Raw genomic sequence first — 13,167 nt, 5'->3', positions numbered from 1 at the left:
ATTATACAGAGTCATTACACGCAGAGTGATCTATTATATAGGGTCATTACACACAGAGGGATCTATTATATAGAGTCATTACACACAGAGGGATCTATTATATAGAGCCATTACACACAGAGGGATCTATTATATAGAGTCATTACACACAGAGGGATCTATTATATAGAGTTATTACACAGAGGGATCTATTATATAGAGTCATTACGCCCAGAGGGATCTATTATATAGAGTCATTACACACAGAGGGATCTATTATATAGAGTCATTACACACAGAGGGATCTAACATATAGAGTCGTTACACACAGTGTGATCTATTATATAGAGTCATTACACACAGAGGGAACTATTATATAGAGTCGTTACACACAGCGGGATCTATTATATAGAGTCATTACACACAGAGGGATCTATTATATAGAGTCATTACAGACAGAGGGATCTATTATATAGAGTCATTACACACAGAGGGATCTATTATATAGAGTCGTTACACACAGAGGGATCTATTAAATAGAGTCATTACACACAGAGGGATCTATTATATAGAGTCATTACACACAGGGGGATCTATTATATAGAGTCATTACACACAGGGGGATCTATTATATAGAGTCATTACACAAAGACGGATCTATTATATAGAGTCGTTACACACAGAGGGATCTATTATATAGAGTCATTACACACAGAGGGATCTATTATATAGAGTCGTTACACACAGCGGGATCTATTATATAGAGTTATTACATATAGAGGGATCTATTATATAGAGTCGTTACACACAGAGAGTTCTATTATATAGAGTCATTACACACAGAGCGATCTATTATATAGAGTCGTTACACACAGAGGGATCTATTATATAGAGTCATTACACACAGAGGGATCTATTATATAGAGTCATTACACACAGAGGGATCTATTATATAGTCATTACACGCAGAGGGATCTATTATATAGAGTCATTACACACAGAGGGATCTATTATATAGAGTCATTACACGCAGAGGGATCTATTATATAGAGTCATTACACGCACAGGGATCTATTATATAGAGTCATTACACACAGAGGGATCTATGATATAGAGTCATTACACACAGATGGATCTATTATATAGAGTCATTACACACATAGGGATCTATTATATACAGTCATTACACACAGAGTGATCTATTATATAGAGTCATTACACTCAGAGGGATCTATTATATAGAGTCATTACATGCAGAGGGATCTATTATATGGAGTCATTGCACGCAGAGGGATCTATTATATAGAGTCACTACACGCAGAGGGATCTATTATATAGAGTCATTACACACAGAGGGATCTATTATATGGAGTCATTACACACAGAGGGATCTATTATTTAGAGTCATTACACACAGAGGGATCTATTATATAGAGTCATTACACGCAGCGGGATCTATTATACAGAGTCATTACACGTAGAGGGATCTATTATATAGAGTCACTACATGCAGAGGGATGTATTATATAGAGTCATTACACACAGAGGGATCTATTATATAGAGTTACTACATGCAGAGGGATCTATTATATAGATTCATTACACACAGAGGGATCTATTATATAGAGTCACTTCACACAGAGGGATCTATTATATATAGTCATTACACACAGAGGGATTTATTATATGCAGTCACTACACACAGAGGGATCTATTATATAGAGTCATTACACACAGAGGGATCTATTAAATAGAGTCATTACACACAGAGGGATCTATTATATGGAGTCATTACACACAGAGGGATCTATTATATAGAGTCATTACACACAGAGGGATCTATTCTATAGAGTCATTACACACAGAGTGATCTATTATATAGAGTCATTACACGCAGAGGGATCTATTATATAGTGTCATTACACACAGAGCGATCTATTATACAGAGTCATTACACGCAGAGTGATCTATTATATAGGGTCATTACACACAGAGGGATCTATTATATAGAGTCATTACACACAGAGGGATCTATTATATAGAGCCATTACACACAGAGGGATCTATTATATAGAGTCATTACACACAGAGGGATCTATTATATAGAGTTATTACACAGAGGGATCTATTATATAGAGTCATTACGCCCAGAGGGATCTATTATATAGAGTCATTACACACAGAGGGATCTATTATATAGAGTCATTACACACAGAGGGATCTAACATATAGAGTCGTTACACACAGTGTGATCTATTATATAGAGTCATTACACACAGAGGGAACTATTATATAGAGTCGTTACACACAGCGGGATCTATTATATAGAGTCATTACACACAGAGGGATCTATTATATAGAGTCATTACAGACAGAGGGATCTATTATATAGAGTCATTACACACAGAGGGATCTATTATATAGAGTCGTTACACACAGAGGAATCTATTATATAGAGTAATTACATACAGAGGGATGTATTATATAGAGTCATTACACACAGGGGGATCTATTATAGAGAGTCATTACACACAGACGGATGTATTATATAGAGTCATTACACACAGACGGATGTATTATATAGAGTCGTTACACACAGTGGGATCTATTATATAGAGTCATTACACACAGAGCGATCTATTATATAGAGTCATTACACACAGAGCGATCTATTATATAGAGTCGTTACACACAGAGGGATCTATTATATGGAGTCATTACACACAGAGGGATCTATTATATAGAGTCATTACACGTAGCGGGGTCTATTATATAGAGTCACTACACGCAGAGGGATCTATTATATAGAGTCATTACACACAGAGGGATCTATTATATAGAGTTACTACATGCAGAGGGATCTATTATATAGAGTCATTACACACAGAGGGATCTATTATATAGAGTCACTTCACACAGAGGGATCTATTATATATAGTCATTACACACAGAGGGATCTATTATATGCAGTCACTACACACAGAGGGATCTATTATATAGAGTCATTACACACAGAGGGATCTATTAAATAGAGTCATTACACACAGAGGGATCTATTATATGGAGTCATTACACACAGAGGGATCTATTATATAGAGTCATTACACACAGAGGGATCTATTCTATAGAGTCATTACACACAGAGTGATCTATTATATAGAGTCATTACACACAGAGGGATCTATTATATAGAGTCATTACACACAGAGGGATCTATTATATAGAGCCATTACACACAGAGGGATCTATTATATAGAGTCATTACACACAGAGGGATCTATTATATAGAGTTATTACACAGAGGGATCTATTATATAGAGTCATTACGCCCAGAGGGATCTATTATATAGAGTCATTACACACAGAGGGATCTATTATATAGAGTCATTACACACAGAGGGATCTATTATATACAGTCGTTACACACAGTGTGATCTATTATATAGAGTCATTACACACAGAGGGATCTATTATATAGAGTCGTTACACACAGAGGGATCTATTATATAGAGTCGTTACACACAGAGGGATCTATTATATAGAGTCATTACACACAGAGGGATCTATTATATAGAGTCATTACAGACAGAGGGATCTATTTTATAGAGTCATTACACACAGAGGGATCTATTATATAGAGTCGTTACACACAGAGGGATCTATTAAATAGAGTCATTACACACAGAGGGATCTATTATATAGAGTCATTACACACAGGGGGATCTATTATATAGAGTCATTACACACAGGGGGATCTATTATATAGAGTCATTACACACAGACGGATCTATTATATAGAGTCGTTACACACAGAGGGATCTATTATATAGAGTCATTACACACAGAGGGATCTATTATATAGAGTCGTTTCACACAGCGGGATCTATTATATAGAGTTATTACACATAGAGGGATCTATTATATAGAGTCGTTACACACAGAGAGTTATATTATATAGAGTCATTACACACAGAGCGATCTATTATATAGAGTCGTTACACACAGAGGGATCTATTATATACAGTCATTACACACAGAGGGATCTATTATATAGAGTCATTACACGCAGAGGGATCTATTATATAGTCATTACACGCAGAGGGATCTATTATATACAGTCATTACACACAGAGGGATCTATTATATAGAGTCATTACACGCAGAGGGATCTATTATATAGTCATTACACGCAGAGGGATCTATTATATAGAGTCATTACACACAGAGGGATCTATTATATAGAGTCATTACACACGGAGGGATCTACTATATAGAGTCATTACACGCAGAGGGATCTATTATATAGAGTCATTACACACATAGGGATCTATTAAATAGAGTCATTACACACAGAGGGATCTATTATATAGAGCCATTACACACAGAGGGATCTATTATATTGAGTCATTACACACAGAGGGATCTATTATATAGAATTATTACACAGAGGGATCTATTATATAGAGTCATTACGCCCAGAGGGATCTATTATATAGAGTCATTACACACAGAGGGATCTATTATATAGAGTCATTACACACAGAGGGATCTATTATATAGAGTCATTACACACAGAGGGATCTATTATATAGAGCCATTACACACAGAGGGATCTATTATATAGAGTCATTACACACAGAGGGATCTATTATATAGAGTTATTACACAGAGGGATCTATTATATAGAGTCATTACGCCCAGAGGGATCTATTATATAGAGTCATTACACACAGAGGGATCTATTATATAGAGTCATTACACACAGATTGATCTAATTTATAGAGTCGTTACACACAGTGTGATCTATTATATAGAGTCATTACACACAGAGGGATCTATTATATAGAGTCGTTACACACAGAGGGATCTATTATATAGAGTCATTACACACAGAGGGATCTATTATATAGAGTCATTACAGACAGAGGGATGTATTATATAGAGTCATTACACACAGAGGGATCTATTATATAGAGTCGTTACACACAGAGGAATCTATTAAATAGAGTCATTACACACAGAGGGATCTATTATATAGAGTCATTACACACAGGGGGATCTATTATATAGAGTCATTACACACAGGGGGATCTATTATATAGAGTCATTACACACAGACGGATGTATTATATAGAGTCGTTACACACAGTGGGATCTATTATATAGAGTCGTTACACACAGAGGGATCTATTATATAGAGTCATTACACACAGAGCGATCTATTATATAGAGTCGTTACACACAGAGGGATCTATTATATGGAGTCATTACACACAGAGGGATCTATTATATAGAGTCATTACACGTAGCGGGATCTATTATATAGAGTCACTACACGCAGAGGGATCTATTATATAGAGTCATTACACACAGAGGGATCTATTATATAGAGTTACTACATGCAGAGGGATCTATTATATAGAGTCATTACACACAGAGGGATCTATTATATAGAGTCACTTCACACAGAGGGATCTATTATATATAGTCATTACACACAGAGGGATCTATTATATGCAGTCACTACACACAGAGGGATCTATTATATAGAGTCATTACACACAGAGGGATCTATTAAATAGAGTCATTACACACAGAGGGATCTATTATATGGAGTCATTACACACAGAGGGATATATTATATAGAGTCATTACACACAGAGGGATCTATTCTATAGAGTCATTACACACAGAGTGATCTATTATATAGAGTCATTACACACAGAGTGATCTATTATATAGAGTCATTACACACAGAGGGATCTATTATATAGAGCCATTACACACAGAGGGATCTATTATATAGAGTCATTACACACAGAGGGATCTATTATATAGAGTTATTACACAGAGGGATCTATTATATAGAGTCATTACGCCCAGAGGGATCTATTATATAGAGTCATTACACACAGAGGGATCTATTATATAGAGTCATTACACACAGAGGGATCTATTATATAGAGTCGTTACACACAGTGTGATCTATTATATAGAGTCATTACACACAGAGGGATCTATTATATAGAGTCGTTACACACAGAGAGATCTATTATATAGAATCGTTACACACAGAGGGATCTATTATATAGAGTCATTACACACAGAGGGATCTATTATATAGAGTCATTACAGACAGAGGGATCTATTTTATAGAGTCATTACACACAGAGGGATCTATTATATAGAGTCGTTACACACAGAGGGATCTATTAAATAGAGTCATTACACACAGAGGGATCTATTATATAGAGTCATTACACACAGGGGGATCTATTATATAGAGTCATTACACACAGGGGGATCTATTATATAGAGTCATTACACACAGACGGATCTATTATATAGAGTCGTTACACACAGAGGGATCTATTATATAGAGTCATTACACACAGAGGGATCTATTATATAGAGTCGTTACACACAGCGGGATCTATTATATAGAGTTATTACATATAGAGGGATCTATTATATAGAGTCGTTACACACAGAGAGTTCTATTATATAGAGTCATTACACACAGAGCGATCTATTATATAGAGTCGTTACACACAGAGGGATCTATTATATAGAGTCATTACACACAGAGGGATCTATTATATAGAGTCATTACACACAGAGGGATCTATTATATAGTCATTACACGCAGAGGGATCTATTATATAGAGTCATTACACACAGAGGGATCTATTATATAGAGTCATTACACGCAGAGGGATCTATTATATAGAGTCATTACACGCACAGGGATCTATTATATAGAGTCATTACACACAGAGGGATCTATGATATAGAGTCATTACACACAGATGGATCTATTATATAGAGTCATTACACACATAGGGATCTATTATATACAGTCATTACACACAGAGGGATCTATTATATAGAGTCATTACACTCAGAGGGATCTATTATATAGAGTCATTACATGCAGAGGGATCTATTATATGGAGTCATTGCACGCAGAGGGATCTATTATATAGAGTCACTACACGCAGAGGGATCTATTATATAGAGTCATTACACACAGAGGGATCTATTATATGGAGTCATTACACACAGAGGGATCTATTATTTAGAGTCATTACACACAGAGGGATCTATTATATAGAGTCATTACACGCAGCGGGATCTATTATACAGAGTCATTACACGTAGAGGGATCTATTATATAGAGTCACTACATGCAGAGGGATCTATTATATAGAGTCATTACACACAGAGGGATCTATTATATAGAGTTACTACATGCAGAGGGATCTATTATATAGATTCATTACACACAGAGGGATCTATTATATAGAGTCACTTCACACAGAGGGATCTATTATATATAGTCATTACACACAGAGGGATTTATTATATGCAGTCACTACACACAGAGGGATCTATTATATAGAGTCATTACACACAGAGGGATCTATTAAATAGAGTCATTACACACAGAGGGATCTATTATATGGAGTCATTACACACAGAGGGATCTATTATATAGAGTCATTACACACAGAGGGATCTATTCTATAGAGTCATTACACACAGAGTGATCTATTATATAGAGTCATTACACGCAGAGGGATCTATTATATAGTGTCATTACACACAGAGCGATCTATTATACAGAGTCATTACACGCAGAGTGATCTATTATATAGGGTCATTACACAGAGGGATCTATTATATAGAGTCATTACACACAGAGGGATCTATTATATAGAGCCATTACACACAGAGGGATCTATTATATAGAGTCATTACACACAGAGGGATCTATTATATAGAGTTATTACACAGAGGGATCTATTATATAGAGTCATTACGCCCAGAGGGATCTATTATATAGAGTCATTACACACAGAGGGATCTATTATATAGAGTCATTACACACAGAGGGATCTAACATATAGAGTCGTTACACACAGTGTGATCTATTATATAGAGTCATTACACACAGAGGGAACTATTATATAGAGTCGTTACACACAGCGGGATCTATTATATAGAGTCATTACACACAGAGGGATCTATTATATAGAGTCATTACAGACAGAGGGATCTATTATATAGAGTCATTACACACAGAGGGATCTATTATATAGAGTCGTTACACACAGAGGGATCTATTAAATAGAGTCATTACACACAGAGGGATCTATTATATAGAGTCATTACACACAGGGGGATCTATTATATAGAGTCATTACACACAGGGGGATCTATTATATAGAGTCATTACACACAGACGGATCTATTATATAGAGTCGTTACACACAGAGGGATCTATTATATAGAGTCATTACACACAGAGGGATCTATTATATAGAGTCGTTACACACAGCGGGATCTATTATATAGAGTTATTACATATAGAGGGATCTATTATATAGAGTCGTTACACACAGAGAGTTCTATTATATAGAGTCATTACACACAGAGCGATCTATTATATAGAGTCGTTACACACAGAGGGATCTATTATATAGAGTCATTACACACAGAGGGATCTATTATATAGAGTCATTACACACAGAGGGATCTATTATATAGTCATTACACGCAGAGGGATCTATTATATAGAGTCATTACACACAGAGGGATCTATTATATAGAGTCATTACACGCAGAGGGATCTATTATATAGAGTCATTACACGCACAGGGATCTATTATATAGAGTCATTACACACAGAGGGATCTATGATATAGAGTCATTACACACAGATGGATCTATTATATAGAGTCATTACACACATAGGGATCTATTATATACAGTCATTACACACAGAGTGATCTATTATATAGAGTCATTACACTCAGAGGGATCTATTATATAGAGTCATTACATGCAGAGGGATCTATTATATGGAGTCATTGCACGCAGAGGGATCTATTATATAGAGTCACTACACGCAGAGGGATCTATTATATAGAGTCATTACACACAGAGGGATCTATTATATGGAGTCATTACACACAGAGGGATCTATTATTTAGAGTCATTACACACAGAGGGATCTATTATATAGAGTCATTACACGCAGCGGGATCTATTATACAGAGTCATTACACGTAGAGGGATCTATTATATAGAGTCACTACATGCAGAGGGATCTATTATATAGAGTCATTACACACAGAGGGATCTATTATATAGAGTTACTACATGCAGAGGGATCTATTATATAGATTCATTACACACAGAGGGATCTATTATATAGAGTCACTTCACACAGAGGGATCTATTATATATAGTCATTACACACAGAGGGATTTATTATATGCAGTCACTACACACAGAGGGATCTATTATATAGAGTCATTACACACAGAGGGATCTATTAAATAGAGTCATTACACACAGAGGGATCTATTACATGGAGTCATTACACACAGAGTGATCTATTATATAGAGTCATTACACACAGAGGGATCTATTCTATAGAGTCATTACACACAGAGTGATCTATTATATAGAGTCATTACACGCAGAGGGATCTATTATATAGTGTCATTACACACAGAGCGATCTATTATACAGAGTCATTACACACAGAGGGATCTATTATATAGAGTCATTACACACAGAGGGATCTATTATATAGAGCCATTACACACAGAGGGATCTATTATATAGAGTCATTACACACAGAGGGATCTATTATATAGAGTTATTACACAGAGGGATCTATTATATAGAGTCATTACGCCCAGAGGGATCTATTATATAGAGTCATTACACACAGAGGGATCTATTATATAGAGTCATTACACACAGAGGGATCTAACATATAGAGTCGTTACACACAGTGTGATCTATTATATAGAGTCATTACACACAGAGGGAACTATTATATAGAGTCGTTACACACAGCGGGATCTATTATATAGAGTCATTACACACAGAGGGATCTATTATATAGAGTCATTACAGACAGAGGGATCTATTATATAGAGTCATTACACACAGAGGGATCTATTATATAGAGTCATTACACACAGGGGGATCTATTATAGAGAGTCATTACACACAGACGGATGTATTATATAGAGTCATTACACACAGACGGATGTATTATATAGAGTCGTTACACACAGTGGGATCTATTATATAGAGTCATTACACACAGAGCGATCTATTATATAGAGTCATTACACACAGAGCGATCTATTATATAGAGTCGTTACACACAGAGGGATCTATTATATGGAGTCATTACACACAGAGGGATCTATTATATAGAGTCATTACACGTAGCGGGATCTATTATATAGAGTCACTACACGCAGAGGGATCTATTATATAGAGTCATTACACACAGAGGGATCTATTATATAGAGTTACTACATGCAGAGGGATCTATTATATAGAGTCATTACACACAGAGGGATCTATTATATAGAGTCACTTCACACAGAGGGATCTATTATATATAGTCATTACACACAGAGGGATCTATTATATGCAGTCACTACACACAGAGGGATCTATTATATAGAGTCATTACACACAGAGGGATCTATTAAATAGAGTCATTACACACAGAGGGATCTATTATATGGAGTCATTACACACAGAGGGATCTATTATATAGAGTCATTACACACAGAGGGATCTATTCTATAGAGTCATTACACACAGAGTGATCTATTATATAGAGTCATTACACACAGAGGGATCTATTATATAGAGTCATTACACACAGAGGGATCTATTATATAGAGCCATTACACACAGAGGGATCTATTATATAGAGTCATTACACACAGAGAGATCTATTATATAGAGTTATTACACAGAGGGATCTATTATATAGAGTCATTACGCCCAGAGGGATCTATTATATAGAGTCATTACACACAGAGGGATCTATTATATAGAGTCATTACACACAGAGGGATCTATTATATAGAGTCGTTACACACAGTGTGATCTATTATATAGAGTCATTACACACAGAGGGATCTATTATATAGAGTCGTTACACACAGAGGGATCTATTATATAGAGTCGTTACACACAGAGGGATCTATTATATAGAGTCATTACACACAGAGGGATCTATTATATAGAGTCATTACAGACAGAGTGATCTATTTTATAGAGTCATTACACACAGAGGGATCTATTATATAGAGTCGTTACACACAGAGGGATCTATTAAATAGAGTCATTACACACAGAGGGATCTATTATATAGAGTCATTACACACAGGGGGATCTATTATATAGAGTCATTACACACAGGGGGATCTATTATATAGAGTCATTACACACAGACGGATCTATTATATAGAGTCATTACACACAGAGGGATCTATTATATAGAGTCATTACACACAAAGGGATCTATTATATAGAGTCGTTACACACAGAGGGATCTATTATATAGAGTCGTTACACACAGAGGGATCTATTAAATAGAGTCATTACACACAGAGGGATCTATTATATAGAGTCATTACACACAGGGGGATCTATTATATAGAGTCATTACACACAGGGGGATCTATTATATAGAGTCATTACACACAGACGGATCTATTATATAGAGTCATTACACACAGGGGGATCTATTATATAGAGTCATTACACACAGAGGGATCTATTATATAGAGTCGTTACACACAGAGGGATCTATTATATAGAGTCGTTACACACAGAGGGATCTATTATATAGAGTCATTACACACAGAGGGATCTATTATATAGAGTCGTTACACACAGAGGGATCTATTATATAGAGTCGTTACACACAGAGGGATCTATTATATAGAGTCATTACACACAGAGGGATCTATTATATGCAGTCACTACACACAGAGGGATCTATTATATAGAGTCATTACACACAGAGGGATCTATTAAATAGAGTCATTACACACAGAGGGATCTATTATATGGAGTCATTACACACAGAGGGATCTATTATATAGAGTCATTACACACAGAGGGATCTATTCTATAGAGTCATTACACACAGAGTGATCTATTATATAGAGTCATTACACACAGAGGGATCTATTATATAGAGTCATTACACACAGAGGGATCTATTATATAGAGCCATTACACACAGAGGGATCTATTATATAGAGTCATTACACACAGAGGGATCTATTATATAGAGTTATTACACAGAGGGATCTATTATATAGAGTCATTACGCCCAGAGGGATCTATTATATAGAGTCATTACACACAGAGGGATCTATTATATAGAGTCATTACACACAGAGGGATCTATTATATAGAGTCGTTACACACAGTGTGATCTATTATATAGAGTCATTACACACAGAGGGATCTATTATATAGAGTCGTTACACACAGAGGGATCTATTATATAGAGTCGTTACACACAGAGGGATCTATTATATAGAGTCATTACACACAGAGGGATCTATTATATAGAGTCATTACAGACAGAGTGATCTATTTTATAGAGTCATTACACACAGAGGGATCTATTATATAGAGTCGTTACACACAGAGGGATCTATTAAATAGAGTCATTACACACAGAGGGATCTATTATATAGAGTCATTACACACAGGGGGATCTATTATATAGAGTCATTACACATAGGGGGATCTATTATATAGAGTCATTACACACAGACGGATCTATTATATAGAGTCGTTACACACAGAGGGATCTATTATATAGAGTCATTACACACAGAGGGATCTATTATATAGAGTCGTTACACACAGCGGGATCTATTATATAGAGTTATTACACATAGAGGGATCTATTATATAGAGTCGTTACACACAGAGAGTTATATTATATAGAGTCATTACACACAGAGCGATCTATTATATAGAGTCGTTACACACAGAGGGATCTATTATATACAGTCATTACACACAGAGGGATCTATTATATAGAGTCATTACACGCAGAGGGATCTATTATATAGTCATTACACGCAGAGGGATCTATTATATAGAGTCATTACACACAGAGGGATCTATTATATAGAGTCATTACACGCAGAGGGATCTATTATATAGAGTCATTACACGCACAGGGATCTATTATATAGAGTCATTACACACAGAGGGATCTATGATATAGAGTCATTACACACACAGGGATCTATTATATAGAGTCATTACACGCAGAGGGATCTATTATATAGAGTCATTACACACAGAGGGATCTATTATATAGAGTCATTA

General features: G+C 35.5%; 1 protein-coding gene across 1 annotated transcript in view; it reads left to right on the top strand.

Annotated features, from left to right (window-relative positions):
- The window catches only part of LOC141197274 (vomeronasal type-2 receptor 26-like), a 597,524-nt gene that overhangs the window by 479,064 nt on the left and 105,293 nt on the right, over positions 1 to 13,167 (top strand). The gene's annotated exons all lie outside the window — the stretch shown is intronic.

Source organism: Phyllobates terribilis, unplaced genomic scaffold, assembly GCF_046119375.1.
Source record: "Phyllobates terribilis strain yellow unplaced genomic scaffold, ASM4611937v1 Scaffold_82__1_contigs__length_6685932, whole genome shotgun sequence".
In the NCBI taxonomy this organism is placed as follows: domain Eukaryota; kingdom Metazoa; phylum Chordata; class Amphibia; order Anura; family Dendrobatidae; genus Phyllobates; species Phyllobates terribilis.
Note: the sequence above shows the minus strand (reverse complement) of the source record. Positions and strands in the feature narration are given on the sequence as shown.